Source organism: Micrasema longulum, unplaced genomic scaffold (genome assembly GCF_059751315.1).
Source record: "Micrasema longulum isolate JH-2025_06_02 unplaced genomic scaffold, ASM5975131v1 h1tg002296l, whole genome shotgun sequence".
NCBI classification, from domain to species: Eukaryota; Metazoa; Arthropoda; class Insecta; order Trichoptera; family Brachycentridae; genus Micrasema; species Micrasema longulum.
Genome location: NW_028279450.1, coordinates 86,084 through 100,853, shown reverse-complemented (window position 1 = coordinate 100,853; position 14,770 = coordinate 86,084). Strand labels below are relative to the sequence as shown.

The following is a 14,770-nucleotide window of genomic DNA, read 5'->3' as shown; positions in this document are numbered from 1 at the left end:
TGTGTGTTTTTATCGGTATGCGTAGTATGTGATATTTCCCTTTTATGTTCTTGAAAAAAACTACTGAACTTCCTCATTATACCTTTATACCTACGAATAAATAAACCTTAAAAATTTAAGATATTTGAATACATTTATTTCGAATATGTAATATACAAATTCAATGCTAAATATTTCTGGTAAACACGGGTTTTTACCTAGAGCTGAAATTAATGCACTAAACCTGAAAAACTTATTAAAAAAAAGACATATCATAAATCGTAAGCCCTGTAAAAACATGGCCTTCATATTATTCTCCATATCTTTTGATAAACCTGTCAATAAACAAAGGTATCTGAATACTTAGCAATTTTATTGTATTTTATTTGGAAAACCACCAGTTTTACGTACATATTTATAGTAAACAAACAGATATACTGTATCAACTAAGAACCAATAACAGATTTCCACAAAGTGTACAAAGTTAGTAAGGAAAATAATAATACATATTATGTAAATACGTATAAGTTTATACACATAAAAATGTTATTTTCACGTATATATTTTTTAATAATCAAAGAAAATACTTTTTTTAAAAAGAACAGTAAGGTATTGTAAATTGGGCGGGATTAGGACAAGGATGCATGAAGAGAGAATAAGGAGGGGATGTACATATTTATTATTATAATGTCTAGTAAATTACATAATGCATTTTTGGTGTAAATTTTAGAATTGACGGAGTGATGTTTGTGTATACCTACAATACTAATAATATATATATATATATATATATAAGGTAAACGGCTGTAATACTGACCGTGCCCGTATTACTGATCTATTTCAACAAAAACAAAGATAATAGGAAAAAGCAAAAAAAAAACACATTTATGAATATTGGCAACACTAGAACACAGCATCTGTTAATTGTTCACACTTGTTCTATGGTTGACATTCGAATTTTTCTGTTTAAAAAATCAGTTAGAGTTTGGACACCCGGTGACTAACAGCAGTACACAGGAAATCCTTACGAGGTAAGCCTAATTTTCAAAGTTTACTTTAAACCATATATTTTCTGTATTCAATTGTTATTCAGTTATATTTCTATTCAGTCAGTAGGATTTGACTCTTGATATTTCATAAAACAAAGTATTTGTAAGATATTTTTACTATTTGTATCATAAATTTTAAAAATAAAAGTGGTCAGTATTACATCCAACCATTTTTTTGACTGTTTCTTTTACTGACCTAAGCAGTCAGTATTGCATCCGGCTGATATTTTAGTCGTTTTCTTTACTGACCTATGGGTCAGTAATAAGTTCAGTGAGAATATTTCAAAAATTTAAATTAGTTTGATTGAAACAAAATTAAAAACACATTTTTTGTGTGATTTGTAGAGCACAAAGAATTTTGAATTAGGAAATGTAGTTCTGACTTATATATTTTTGCTTTATTTTAATCTTATAAATGAGTAAAGTTAGTGGTCAGTAATAGAAACAAATTTCGGTCAGTATTACATTTTATAATCTGATGTCAGTATTACATATTATGTCAGTAAATAAGTTCTGTGCCGAGACATATTTTTACATATTTATTTTGATTTAAAATAAAATTAACAAAGTTATTTCCAATGTAATATTTAAATACGCATTTTTTAAATAACGGAACATAAAACTTAAATTTTACTTGTAAATTGATCCAATATCTGACTACCAAACACTATTGTATACGATGTATAAATAATACAAGATAAAATTAAGTAAAACTGGATTTCAAAACATACGTTTTAAGCTACTTTAGATGGAATTTTTGAAAATATAAATTTCATAAACCTTTTGTTTTAGATATGATGGCGCCTAAAAGAATGCAGTATAGTGAACAGTCAGTGAAAGATGCGTTGTTAGCTGTGGAAAAAGGAATGACAATATACAAGGCCAGCAATTTGTATAAAATCCCAAAAACAACATTGTTATACAAGAAAAAGGGCAAGTATCCTGTAGAAAGAATAGTTGGACATCCTACAATTCTAACTAATCACGAAGAACGTCAGATAGTCGATTGGATAATATTTATTGGAGAAAGGGGATTTCCGGCGACCAAAGACCAGTTACTTGACAGTGTTCAATTACTATTATTGAAATTAAAACGCGAAAATCCCTTCAAAGACGGAAAACCTGGCAGGCGTTGGTACGAAGGATTTTTAAAAAGACACCCTGGCATTTCGCAAAGAGTGTCACAAAATTTAATTAGAGCAAGGGCGAACGTAAGCGAAAAAAATTTAAGGCAATGGTTTTCTACTGTTAAGAACTATATCGATGAAAATGATTACACAGATGTTTTGAATGACCCAAAACGCATTTATAATTGTGACGAAACTGCTTTTTTTTTAAGTCCGAAGGAGTCGTCTGTCATAGTGAAAAAAGGTTCGAAATCTGTTTATAATTTTATACACAACGATGAAAAAGAATGTCTTACTACACTTGTGATGGCTAATGCAGCAGGAGACCTCCCCCCCCCAATGATAATTTATAAATATAAAAGAATACCACTTTCGCTAGCCAGAAAAATGCCACATGGTTGGGGAATGGGCAGATCTGATTCCGGGTGGATGACTGGAGAAGTGTTTTATGAATATATAGGAAACGTTTTTTTTCCATGGCTCAAAAAGAACCAGATAGTATTTCCTATAATTTTATATGTTGACGGGCATTCGTCGCACATGACTTTGGCGCTCAGTGAGTTTTGTAAGGATAATAAAATTATATTGATTGCTTTGTACCCAAACGCAACTCATATATTGCAGCCCCTCGATGTAGCCCTATTCCGTCCAGTCAAATTAGAATGGAAAAAGAGAGTTCACCAATGGAAAATTGATAATGAGGGTAAAAAGCTTATGAGAGAAGATTTTGCCCCTTTATTAAAAACTGTATTAGAAACAGCTGGTAATATGAATACTCTTCAAAATGGATTTAGGACTTGTGGGTTGTATCCATTTTCCCCAGAAGGAGTCAACTATAGAAAACTTGATTTTAAAAAAGCGCGTCCTTGCACGTCAACACCATCATCGTCTTGTCCTAAGCACGTCGTTACTTCTCAAAATCTGTTGAAAATTCCTAACAACAAATACAACGCCGTATTTCTACGTTTATTTGAAAATTTACTGACAAACAACCAAATTGATGCATTTAATGATCAAACAAATGATACATGGAATGGTCCAAAGGAAGACGAAAATTTGTTCTACATTTGGAAAATTACGAAGAATTTAGTCAATGAAAATATCGGATTGGTCACAGGGAATAATGACGAATGTCATTTAGGGTATGAAACTTTCGTTAACAACGATACGTTGAATGAGTCTCTCATAGCGTTTGACGATAGTTTTTGGTCAACAACAGGTGATGAATCTGAAATTATGACAATGGTGGTAAAAGATAGTGAACTAATTCCCGAGAAAAACAGTGAACCAATGTCCGTTTCTCTTACCGCAAATTTAGATCGAGAACTCCTAGAACAAGCGGGCACAAGCGATACTAATCTCAATGAAGCGACGCCTTGTAAAACTCCTAATTCTAAAACAATTATTAATGCTCTTACGCCCTTTAAGCAGTGTCTGTTTTGGCCAGAAGATAAAGTGGTAGAGAAAAAGAAAATTACAAAAAGAATTCCAACTGTCATTGTTTCATCAAACGATTATATTAACTACCAGCAAAAGGTCAAAGATGACAAAATGAAAAAAGATGAAGAAAAATTGGAAAGGAAAAGATTAAAAGAGGAGAAAAAAAATGTGGTGCTTGAGAAGAAACAAGGAAAGATAAAAAAAACAGAAGTGCAACGGAGTTGTTTAAATGACTTTGGCGGTTATAAATTGAATGAGTATGTAATTGTAAAGTTTGAAGAAGAATATTTTCCAGGGATTGTGGTGAAGAGCAAAGATAATGGTTCCGCCTTAGTCAGAGTAATGGTTATGAGTGGCCAGAATTGGAGGTGGCCAGAAAAAGAGGATACTATATGGTATTCTTCTGAAGAAATTATAAAAACAATTCCAGAACCGGAATTGCTGAATGCGAGGGGAATTTACTCCATCCCTGATATAACAACATTACGCTGTTCATCTGATAAGTAAATCAATATTTTAGGTATTTCTTTTAGTAAAAATTATTTTACTTTTTTTTTTAGTTACCTCTATGATTATTAATTGATATTTTTCTTATGTGTTGTTAGATTTATTATCAAATATATTGAATAAATAAATCAAAATCTTTTATTTCACTCCCGGTCAGTAATAGGATCACCATAGGTCAGTATTAGAGTGAAATCCATTTTCAGTATGTCAGTAATGAATACAAAATCTGGATATGTTTAATATTTTTTATTTATTTAAATTGCTTGATTTTTTACTTTTATTTTTTTAACGTATTGAAGTAAATTCATCAATTTTAGAAATAGACAAAATTATATAGTTTCAATTACCAGGTATTTAAAAACAAAAAATGAATAAAAATGTCTGTCAGATTAAGACACGAAATGGGTCAGTATTATAGCCGTTTACCTTATATATATGTATATATATATATATATATACAGGGTGTTCTTTAAACCCTGTCACATCCGAAACCACGATGATCAGTATGGGCAAGAAGACATATTAGCATATTTAAAAAAATATTTAGAACGAAGAAAATTTTTAAAAATAAAATATTAAAAAAAAAACTAATGGTTGCTTACTTCTGCAGGGGAGAAGCGAGGGGGCGCGGCCATGCGGTTGACAGTGTATCAGGCTCCCCCTCCCTGTTTCTCAGCTGCAGGAGTAAGCAACCATATGTTTTTTTTTTCTTTTATTTTTTAAGATTTTAGTAGTTCTAAAATATTTTTTTTATGTGCTAATATGTCTTCTTGCTCATACTAATCATCGTGGTTTCGGATGTGACAGGGTGTAAAGAACACCCATACATATATATATATGGAAACTGATTATGAAAAAAAATAAAAGGGAAAACCGCTTTAAATACAATCCATTTATCACAAAATACCTTATACATGAATTTCAGAACAGTTAATAATATAATATGTACGTATGTAAAAAGTAGGTTAGGTACTTTAATTTATTATTTAAGGTATTATAATTTATTCCATTATGAATTGTTTTAAGGTTTTTTGTTTATTGATAAAAACATGTTGTTATATTCGTGTTGAGAATTAAATTAGACTTATATTACTAGCAGAAAATGTAAATGAAGTGTAAATGGAAAAACACGAATGCTGACAAGTACCTGACCTGAGAGTATGCCGAATACACAAGAAATCTACCGTGCACTGTGCACAGTGCACAGCCTAACCGCCGCAACTCACATTTTGTCGTTTTCGAGTTATTTATTGACCAGTTATCAGCATTTAATTAGCTATCCAACTCTTTTCCGCTACGACAAGTGGAACGTTGTAAATTAAATACTTACCCATGCAGTAACATTGAGTTTTTAGCCATGAATAATTAAAATACTTAAGCAAAATGCGGTTTAAAAAAAAAAAAAAACTTAATTATGTTGGATATTTTTATTTGTAAAAATAAACGCCATATGCTTTATTTAAGTCTGTCTCGTGGTGTAGTGGTCAGCGCATGTGCCTGCCATGCAAGAGGTCTCGGGTTCAATTCCCGATGTGATATATTTATTTAAAAGTGTGTTTTTACACCAGAATATTTCATAGTCCCCGGGCTGACCACTTTACTTTCATGGGACAAAAATGATCAAGATACACTGAGTGGTGTACCAATGCAGTGCCCTATGCATCATAAGGTGCGGAAAGGGAATGATGATGACGATATTGTTTTATTTATATTTTTTACATTATAATTTGATAAAAAAGTTATGTTGAAAAAAAAAACATGTGTGTTTTAATTAAAACTGCTTTTACTCTAAATAAGTATCCGCTATTTGTTTTCTCCAAAAACCAAATAAAACGCAGTAAACCTTATTAAAGACTGCATTTTATTTATTTATTTATTTTACACTTTATATACATATACAATAAATGTACATATATAAGGGCGGGCATATTGCCTTAGGGCAATTTCTTCCTACCTACCCAAATCATTCAGTTTGAGAAAATTAAAAGTACATGGACATATTCTAAGGAATTATACTTTATCTTATAAATTTTATACAAAATTAAAAACTAAAATTAAATAAAAAAGTAATAATTACTAAAAGTAGCTTTTTTACCGTATCAAGTTTTAATTCTACATTGTAACTAGTTTGGGTCAACTTTTTGTCTGCAGTAAGAAATTTTCGAATTTGACATTTTTTTCTTCTTTTTTCCAATAATCCGTTATCATGAAAGCCTTGTGACGAAATTAAAAAAAAAACAGAGAAACAAATTTTTCTCAATATCATTGCGATTTACTTGTTTTAAAATTTTTGGTGTTTTTCTCGAAAGCGGATTTTTCGAGTTACGGCGGTTCAGGAATTGCACGGCAGAAATATTTTGCGCGATTTCACGTGGAGTCGCTAATTATATTAATTAACTTCGCGTGCAATTACATGTTATGTACTAACTACTCGACATCGTTGAATCCTAAAATTAGGTAGGTATAACCGAAAGTCGATAATGTTTACCGAGGGTGATAGAAAATTGATTAAGAAATATTTCGATTTGTAAGAAAAAATAAATTCAATTAGAGACACCTGTGTTGTTCTAAGAGCTGTCTGAGGTGGTATTATCTTTTGTTTGGATAGCGAATTCCTAACAGTATAATGCTAACAGTTTTCAGAAAATCCTTAGCATTGAGCGGTTTTTCAACAGTTTGATATTATATCAATCATATTTCGCATATCGCAATCATATTACACATATATTTATGACGAGTGACAGGGTTGCGAATAATGAAATCAGACGAGAGTGCAAATCCGACACAGGTATTATCGGTAGCATCGGATCATGTACATAGGTAGAACGAGGACAATCAAAAAAGGGGTAAAATTATCAGGTAATTAATATCTCAAGTCTGGTCGTGCCAAAAGCAGACAACCGAAGGGCATGTACGACAAGAGGCATGAATGTTACGGTGCACAGTGGTCCGGATTTGGAAAACAGTGGACTTAGGAACCAAAGTCATTATTTCGATTTAAAAAAAATTGCTTTATGTAGAAAATCTAATTTGTAACAATATTAGTGATGTTCAATTTTTCGTTATTTTGAGTCTAACATGGTTTAAAAAAATACAAACGAAAAAAATGTATGGTGTAAAATTGTTTTTTTTTTCTCGATGCGTTTTAAAGTGTTAGCAACAAAACCTTTTGTATATTAACATATGTAATCAGTATTTTATGTTCATATTTTTTTCTCTCCTATACACTTGCAACCTTGGCGTTAAATCACAGTTGAACTTTCAAAAAAAAAAAATTATTACACAACACAACAAATGTTTCTGCCAGAAGATTTGGTTTGGTGGTTATGATACACAACTATTTTTTTATTACAAATGTTAAAACCAAAATTGCCTATCACCTTCAGTTTTTGAAATATTCTAGAAAAACTGCATTTTAAAGTATGAAAACCCATGCATACAAATATAATGTTATTATAATGGAGTGCTATATAATAATTTATTTTATGAATGAGTCGTTACTTTTAGACAAAAGTAACCTTTTGGATTACTCGGAATGCAAAAAATATCTGATACTACTTTTGGCCCTCAACCAGAGCTTGAAGTTTTCGAAAAAGTCCATTTTTTGCGCTTAACCGGCTGTCATTTCGTATTTGAGTAAGAAAATCAGTCCAATGAAATTTTATAATGTGCACTCAACCTTATTAAATAAGTATCTAAGGGCGTGAGTTGCACTTTGTTTTGTAAAAAATAGGTAGCATTGTTTTAATAAGCCATTGTTTTCGTCAATATTAGCCAGGCGCTCAACGGAATCGGTTCCGCGGAGTGTAAACTTTTTACATTTCGGTAGTTTTAAACGTGTTCGAATTTGTAATGTGATTAAGTTATATCTTTACTAACAAAAAAAATATTATATCAATATAGATAATTAACAAAATATTCAGACAGTTATAAACTTCAAACCTCGGTTAAAAGCCAAAAGTAGTATGCTATAATTTTTTTAATAATATTTGCGTTCAATGTGATCCAAAATGCAACTTTTTAGACCCCTTTCACTTTGATGCCTAAATAAATTAAAAAAACTTCATACATCATCGGGCCACTGTAATGAATGTAGAATAAACTAGGTATATAATTTGTCAGAATAGACGTGTGACATTTTATCATCTTTTTCTACGTTGTGTGATGGTGGTAGTAGTAATAAACACAAAAAGTGCCTTTATCGATGGAATGGTCCTTTATCGTGGTATTTATTAGTAATTATTCGCCAAGTCCTGAATAATAAACAAGCCTAAAATGGCTTCTCACTTAGGCTAGAATCCCAACAATTTTAGGTTCCAGTGACTGGTGATATTTACTATAGTTTAATATTACCATATCTTATCTTATTACCGCTCAATTAACATGTACAATACCTTGCATGGTAACGCTAACTAAAACCTGAATCACTGGATCTCTTCATCTCTACACAATGTATCGGCAGACAAAGAGCCAGAGAGTGGTTCATTAGGAGTCAACAACTCGTGTAAGAGATTTCGTCAATTCTCAGATTCACCTATCTAAGATCTAGCTACATAACGCTGACTTGGCAGCAATTAATTAAGATATAGCTATGCGTGAACCAGATAAGAGGAAATGCACTGTAAGATCACACGAAATAAGAGTTTATTTATGATCTTCACACTTAACCACTGAATGAAAATATTTCACGTCCAAAATTGCGACAGCAAAGAGCCCGTTTCACACCACGGTAAAAATCTACACGACACGATAAATTAACAATGGCTGGATTGATATTTATAAAGCCTGTGACTGTCATCTTCATCATCACCTGTGACCCATCTGTAATTACAGAGATCACTTGTTTTTCAGACCGGTTCCGTAATCATAGTGAAAAAAATATACAAAATATATCATATAACATATTGAATCTTTTTGCCAGCTACTTTATTAGAACTATTTATTCTATTACAAATCATATCTCAAAATATAAAGTAGGCTGCTAAATTTCCTTATCTCTTCAACCTACATCCAATATTTACAGTTTCAATATTTTTTGTGATTTTTTTACAAATAACATAATAAATCTACAAGTAGATTTAAATCACTGATTGATTTTTTTTATTTATTTATTTTATTTATTTATAAATTTATTGCAAAAAAATAATATACATACTTAATAACAGGGAATCTATATAAAACCAATTAATATAAAATGAAAACGGAGTGTTCTCTGTTTATGATAGTCTCCATCTAACATGGAACAGCCTGTTCTAAGATGGAGATTTTTTATCTTTAGAGCTTAAGTAGTCCTATACTAATAAAACAATAGCATAAAAAAGAAAAACTAATTCTACTTTATTATAAATGCCTAGCTAATCAAATGTAAGAAATTAAAAATCATTAGTATACAATTATAAAGTATATATATATGTGCCAAGAATACATGTTACTTAAACATATATAATATAGTATAATACATAATAAAACAAATATGAAGAAATGAAATACATAAAAATATAAATAATATGTGTACCAATTATATAAAGTACTACGTTTATTTATTTACATATATTTTTCAAAAAAATCTCTCGCTACACTATTTATATGTGCAGTTATTTTTTTAAATATTTTTAATTTAATTTTTTAATTTTTTTAATTGAATCAAATCATTGATTTGTTTCACACAAAGATATTCGTTGACGTGTTTACGTTTACGTGAACCCTATTCACCGGCGGCCTCCGTAATGTAATGGCTAAAAGGTTTGACTCTTACACGGAAATTCCAAGTTGAATATCCGGTGAGAATACAAAAATTAAAATGTGATTTCTCCCATGCCTGGGCCCCGATTACAATGGGAAGGAAACAAAGTTATATTCGACTGTCTATAAAGAAAAGCCGATATTTGTGTACGAAAATGAGTATTACGCATAAACATTCAAAGTATCTTCGTCGGTAATCTATAATTGAACATGTTTAGAAGAAAAAACTGTGTGCATATTCTGCGTCTTATACAGAAGATTTAATTTAATTTTGTAGATACAATTGAAGATAAATGTTAACTTGCCATTGTAATCGGGGGGCCTGGTAAGTTTTTTGCTGTATTCACCGCGGGCCTCCTGTCCCGTCGTGATGCAAAAATAAACAAATAAAAAAATACACCTTTGGTAATACTTGAGTAATATTCAATCATTTTTAAAACATGTACGCAACTCAGTAACTTGGCTAAGCCGTACAGTCGTCACTCTGCACAGTGTTTTTAATGTCCTGGTAGCTGGTATTACAGCTCAAGACACAAGGCCCGATGTGGAGGAGAGGACAAGCTCAAGGTAAACCAGTTATTGTGCTATTGAGCAGAAGAGTGCCGACCACGCGCTAGCGCTGGTCAGCAGCTTTTAACTTATACCATTATCAAAATAACATACTCCTCAAACAACAGTAACATTAAGCCATAAAACATGATTTATTTATGAAGCTTTTTCCCTCTCTTCCTGTTCTTTTATTCCACTTTTCCTTATGAAGACTAGTATCGATATGATTTTTCGACACACAGGTACACATATATCTAGTTCATTTTTTCTTTCACGTAAGTATTGAAACTAAAAAATGAATAAAAGCTTTTATTTTATTGGTCGGTTAAAAGGAATTGCCATTCAGCAATGAGCCCGCCAGAGTGCAAATATAATTTTACAATAACTAAATATTTCGTATCAATAAAATTAATAATAAATACAATTCAAAATACAAATAAATAAATATAACTTTCTATGTAAGGTACACGTAGTTCGATACCAGGCAGATTTGACGTGAAATATTGGTTTTGAGAATATACCCAACAATATCTCGTTGTCCTTGATTGACATCTGAAGCGTAAGATTGGTCACCTTACCTCAATGTAACAAAGGTGATTAAGATAGTTTCAACTGAAGTGCAGTGCCCTATGCATTCATAGATGCGGATAGGGAAATGTTGACGATGAATTATTTATATACACGTACTTTTTGATAAATTAATGATGGCACTAAATAAATAAATTATTTTTGATTAATTAATAATTTATTTCTCAAGAATTCATAAATTATTTCTGATGAATTAAAAAATGATTTCTTGGCTACTAGACGTAAAATTTTCACGCAAACAACGCAGACGCAGACTTTGAACAAGGGGTAGTGTTGTTTTTACAGAATTTAGTGCTATAATTAGGCCTCGGTCGTGTCTGGAACCTAATTTCTACCCGAGTCCGCGAGAAAACAATGCCAAACACACACAAAAATAATAATAAAGGCTGCTATTCTCTGCGCAGAACGTCCATAAAACCGGTGGAGCAAGTAATGGTATGTTAATCATAAAAATCAAGGGCAAAGTGGCTCAAAGTGCAAGGGGAAAAAACAAGACCGCCATCATAATAAATGTGATTTATAAAAAAACATTTTAAAAATGGCGAACGCGTACTGCTAGCTAGCTCTATAATCATCTGAAATAAGTACAAAAACCAGCGACTTACATATACGAGTATATTACAATAATTAACATAAACATAATAAACGATTGAATATTTTATTTATTGGTGTTAACTTAAGTTGGGTCCGTTTTTTTACCTTTTTTATTTCATATCTAACTTTTGTATTATACATAGTATTTGTACATTGGCGGGCTTATTAGCAAAGGATATTTTTTAAAAGGAATACCCCGCTAAGTCTTTATTCTAGAGCGTGTCAGCAGATGGAGAGACGAGGGGATATGGTTATGGAAGTTGGAATATGGAAGTTGAAATATGGAAGTTGAAATAGGTAGTATCATACATGATAAATATAGCGCAGGAAATTGGTAAAATAAACCAAAGTAGGGAACAAAATGCCGAACACTCCTCTAGTGGAACGGAAGGCCTGTTGACTACTGCTAACAGGCCGGCTTCTCCTGAAGAGTTTTAAGTGGTTTCCTCTCCACGTGAGCAAATGCTGAGAAGTTCCTAATTAGCCCACATTAATATATCCCTCCTGATCCCAATAGTTTAGATAAATTTTAAGATATTTAATTGCAGAAAATTCCACTTTTTGAAATATGAACCTTGTATATTTTAAGCAAGGTAAATAATAAAGCAACTCCCATATAAAAAAATATTTAAAAAAATAAAAATATGGAAGTTATAAAAAATACAAAAAAACATCCAGACCAATTGAGGAAAAATATTTTTATTGCAACTGGTGGGGTCAGACCCGCGATGCCAGTTGCACAGTTCGCCAAGGCGCCTGTCCAATCAACAAATAAAATAAATGGTGTAATATATTGATTGAAATATTGATACTAGTTTTCAATCGGAAAAGGGGAGTAAAAAGAGAGGTAAAGAAGGGTAATTTAAGAGGAGAAGGGAAATGTTTCTTCAGACGTATTTGAACAAAGTCGCTGTAGAAAAATCTTTGATATTGGATAGGCGATGATTCTAGTCTAGCCGCATGGACAGTATAGGTATGAGCTTGAAAATAAGGAGGAATATTATGGATAGAAAATAAAAAGGTGCTTTGAGAATGTGAAAGATAAGCATTGAAATTTTAATGTATGGGAATGCATATAAATAATCATCAACATAATTTCTCAAATATAAAGCGACCTATGTATATATTTGGAGCAGGAATGAAAGGAAACATTCACTAATCTTAACCCCGAATATAACGCGAAAGTTTTTTTTAGAAAAACATTTTCAGTAAAAAATATCGCGTTATATTCGGGCTAATACGGTAGAGTTAACCCTCCTACAACACGGTATTCCTGTAACGCGGTTTCTATAGAACGCGAAGCAAAAATTGAAACCAATCCTCCGATAGTGGGGTTCCATGTAACGCGTTTTTCGTACAAAACAACATTCCGACAACGTTAATGACTTTAAAAGTTTATCTATTGCTCCATAAACAGAAGTTTTGGCAGAATTACAAAATAAAACTACTTTTGAAAACCAAGATGAAAATTTGTAAAGTGAATAGGATTTTCCGCCCATGAAAAATAAAGGGTTAGGCCAATAACATGACAGTGATGAATGAAAAGCATCTAATATAGTATTCAATTAAGCTTTTTGGCAGAAACATTTTTTTTAGATTAAAATTTTATTACAATATAACAATAAATCATATTAAATAAACTTCACTCAAATATGTATACAACAAATATTAATTGTTGTTTGTATTATGTTCGTATACAATTTTATTTAATAAACAAATCCTTCAAAACTTGGACATTGAGAATGAAATTTATATATATTTATGTGTGTAATGAAAAACAAATTGGTCTGATTTATCCACAATTTCATGATTTCTTCAATTCGCTTATTCGCGGTTTCCATATAACGCGGCAGTGGTTTCTATTTAACGCGATACGAATTAATCGCGTTATAGGAAGGATGACTATACTTCATATAATATGAACGAAAACAGCATAATCACCAAACAGCCTAATCTAAATTTAGGTAGTAAGTAGCATAGGAGAATTATGTAATAATATCACCTAATCGTTTTCTTGCCACCTACAATCTACATGGCACTTATTCGTTTAAAAAATCCTAAAAACAAAAACATTAAAAATATTTTTTTGTACCTGATGTAAGAGATAGATAAAAAATGTACACGATTTAAATATGTATTGTAGGTACTGAAGAACTGTAAATATACAGTTCAGTAGGACTTACATAAATAATTGTTAATAATATGTACATAGCGGATATATTATAATTTTATGTAAATAAAAATACTAAAATATTGATTGGCTTCATAATTGAATGTGTATTGTTTATAAATCAAGCAACAAAATGTTAAAATCAGTACTGGAATAATTTCAAATGGAACAATAGAACCACAACGAAAAACTAGAGGTCGTCAAACAAAGAAAAATACATTTAATGGTAAAAGTTCCAACCTTGCTATAATCAGCAAGGTAAACATGGCATTTATGGTTAAATATGTAGTTATCAGTAGTATGCACTTGGCGAAATTTATTTATGCGGTACTTTGAAAAATAATGCAAATTTCTGATCGGGTTGTGTAAATAATATATTCTTATTCTTAGAGGTGGGGGTCAGTGCTATGATTTGAGCTTCTGACGTCACTGCGACATGTGAAAAAATATTGTGACGGTGAACAATCCTCGCCCTCCAAGCCCAGGTCTATAAAGAGCCTGGCTATTGTGTGGAAGGCGAGAGTTCTCATTTTGCTAAATCTCTTCCTCCAAGCCCAGATCCGTAAAGTATCGGGCTATTAGGTAGGGGGCGAGCTCTTTAGCATCCTCAGGTTAGCCAGTGGTCCCCCGGGAATGAGGCTTACTTTATTATGTATAGCATCACATTCACATATGTGTTTAGTGTATAGGTGTTTCCTCATCTGCACTGCAGAACCAGAAGTTATTAATTGGTTGGCAATTATTGCTAATCAATTTGGGAATATTGTTGATATTTTCAACACGACTGATTCACAAATGAAAAGATGTCTCGAATCTCACGTTTTACCTTAAATGTACGTCAATTATATTTTGTTTTCTTCTCATATACAAGCGTTTATTGTCTCTTATCTTAATTTTGATCTCTCTTTTTTTTATTTACAATTTTAAAAAACCCGTTAGGGTTACATTAGAAATTTAATATTGTCTAGTCATTTTATGTCTCGTCTAGTCTAGTTAGTTCAGTCATCATGTGCTTTTTCAGATTG

At 31.5% G+C, this 14,770-nt stretch overlaps 1 long non-coding RNA gene across 1 annotated transcript; it reads left to right on the top strand.

The window, feature by feature from the left end:
• The first annotated feature begins 6,275 nt into the window (after nt 1-6,275).
• On the top strand, nt 6,276-8,962 carry LOC148272556 (uncharacterized). The gene is made up of 2 exons (XR_015824817.1): nt 6,276-7,067; nt 7,610-8,962. It is a non-coding gene; the product is annotated as an uncharacterized LOC148272556 (long non-coding RNA).
• The last annotated feature ends 5,808 nt before the right edge of the window (nt 8,963-14,770 follow it).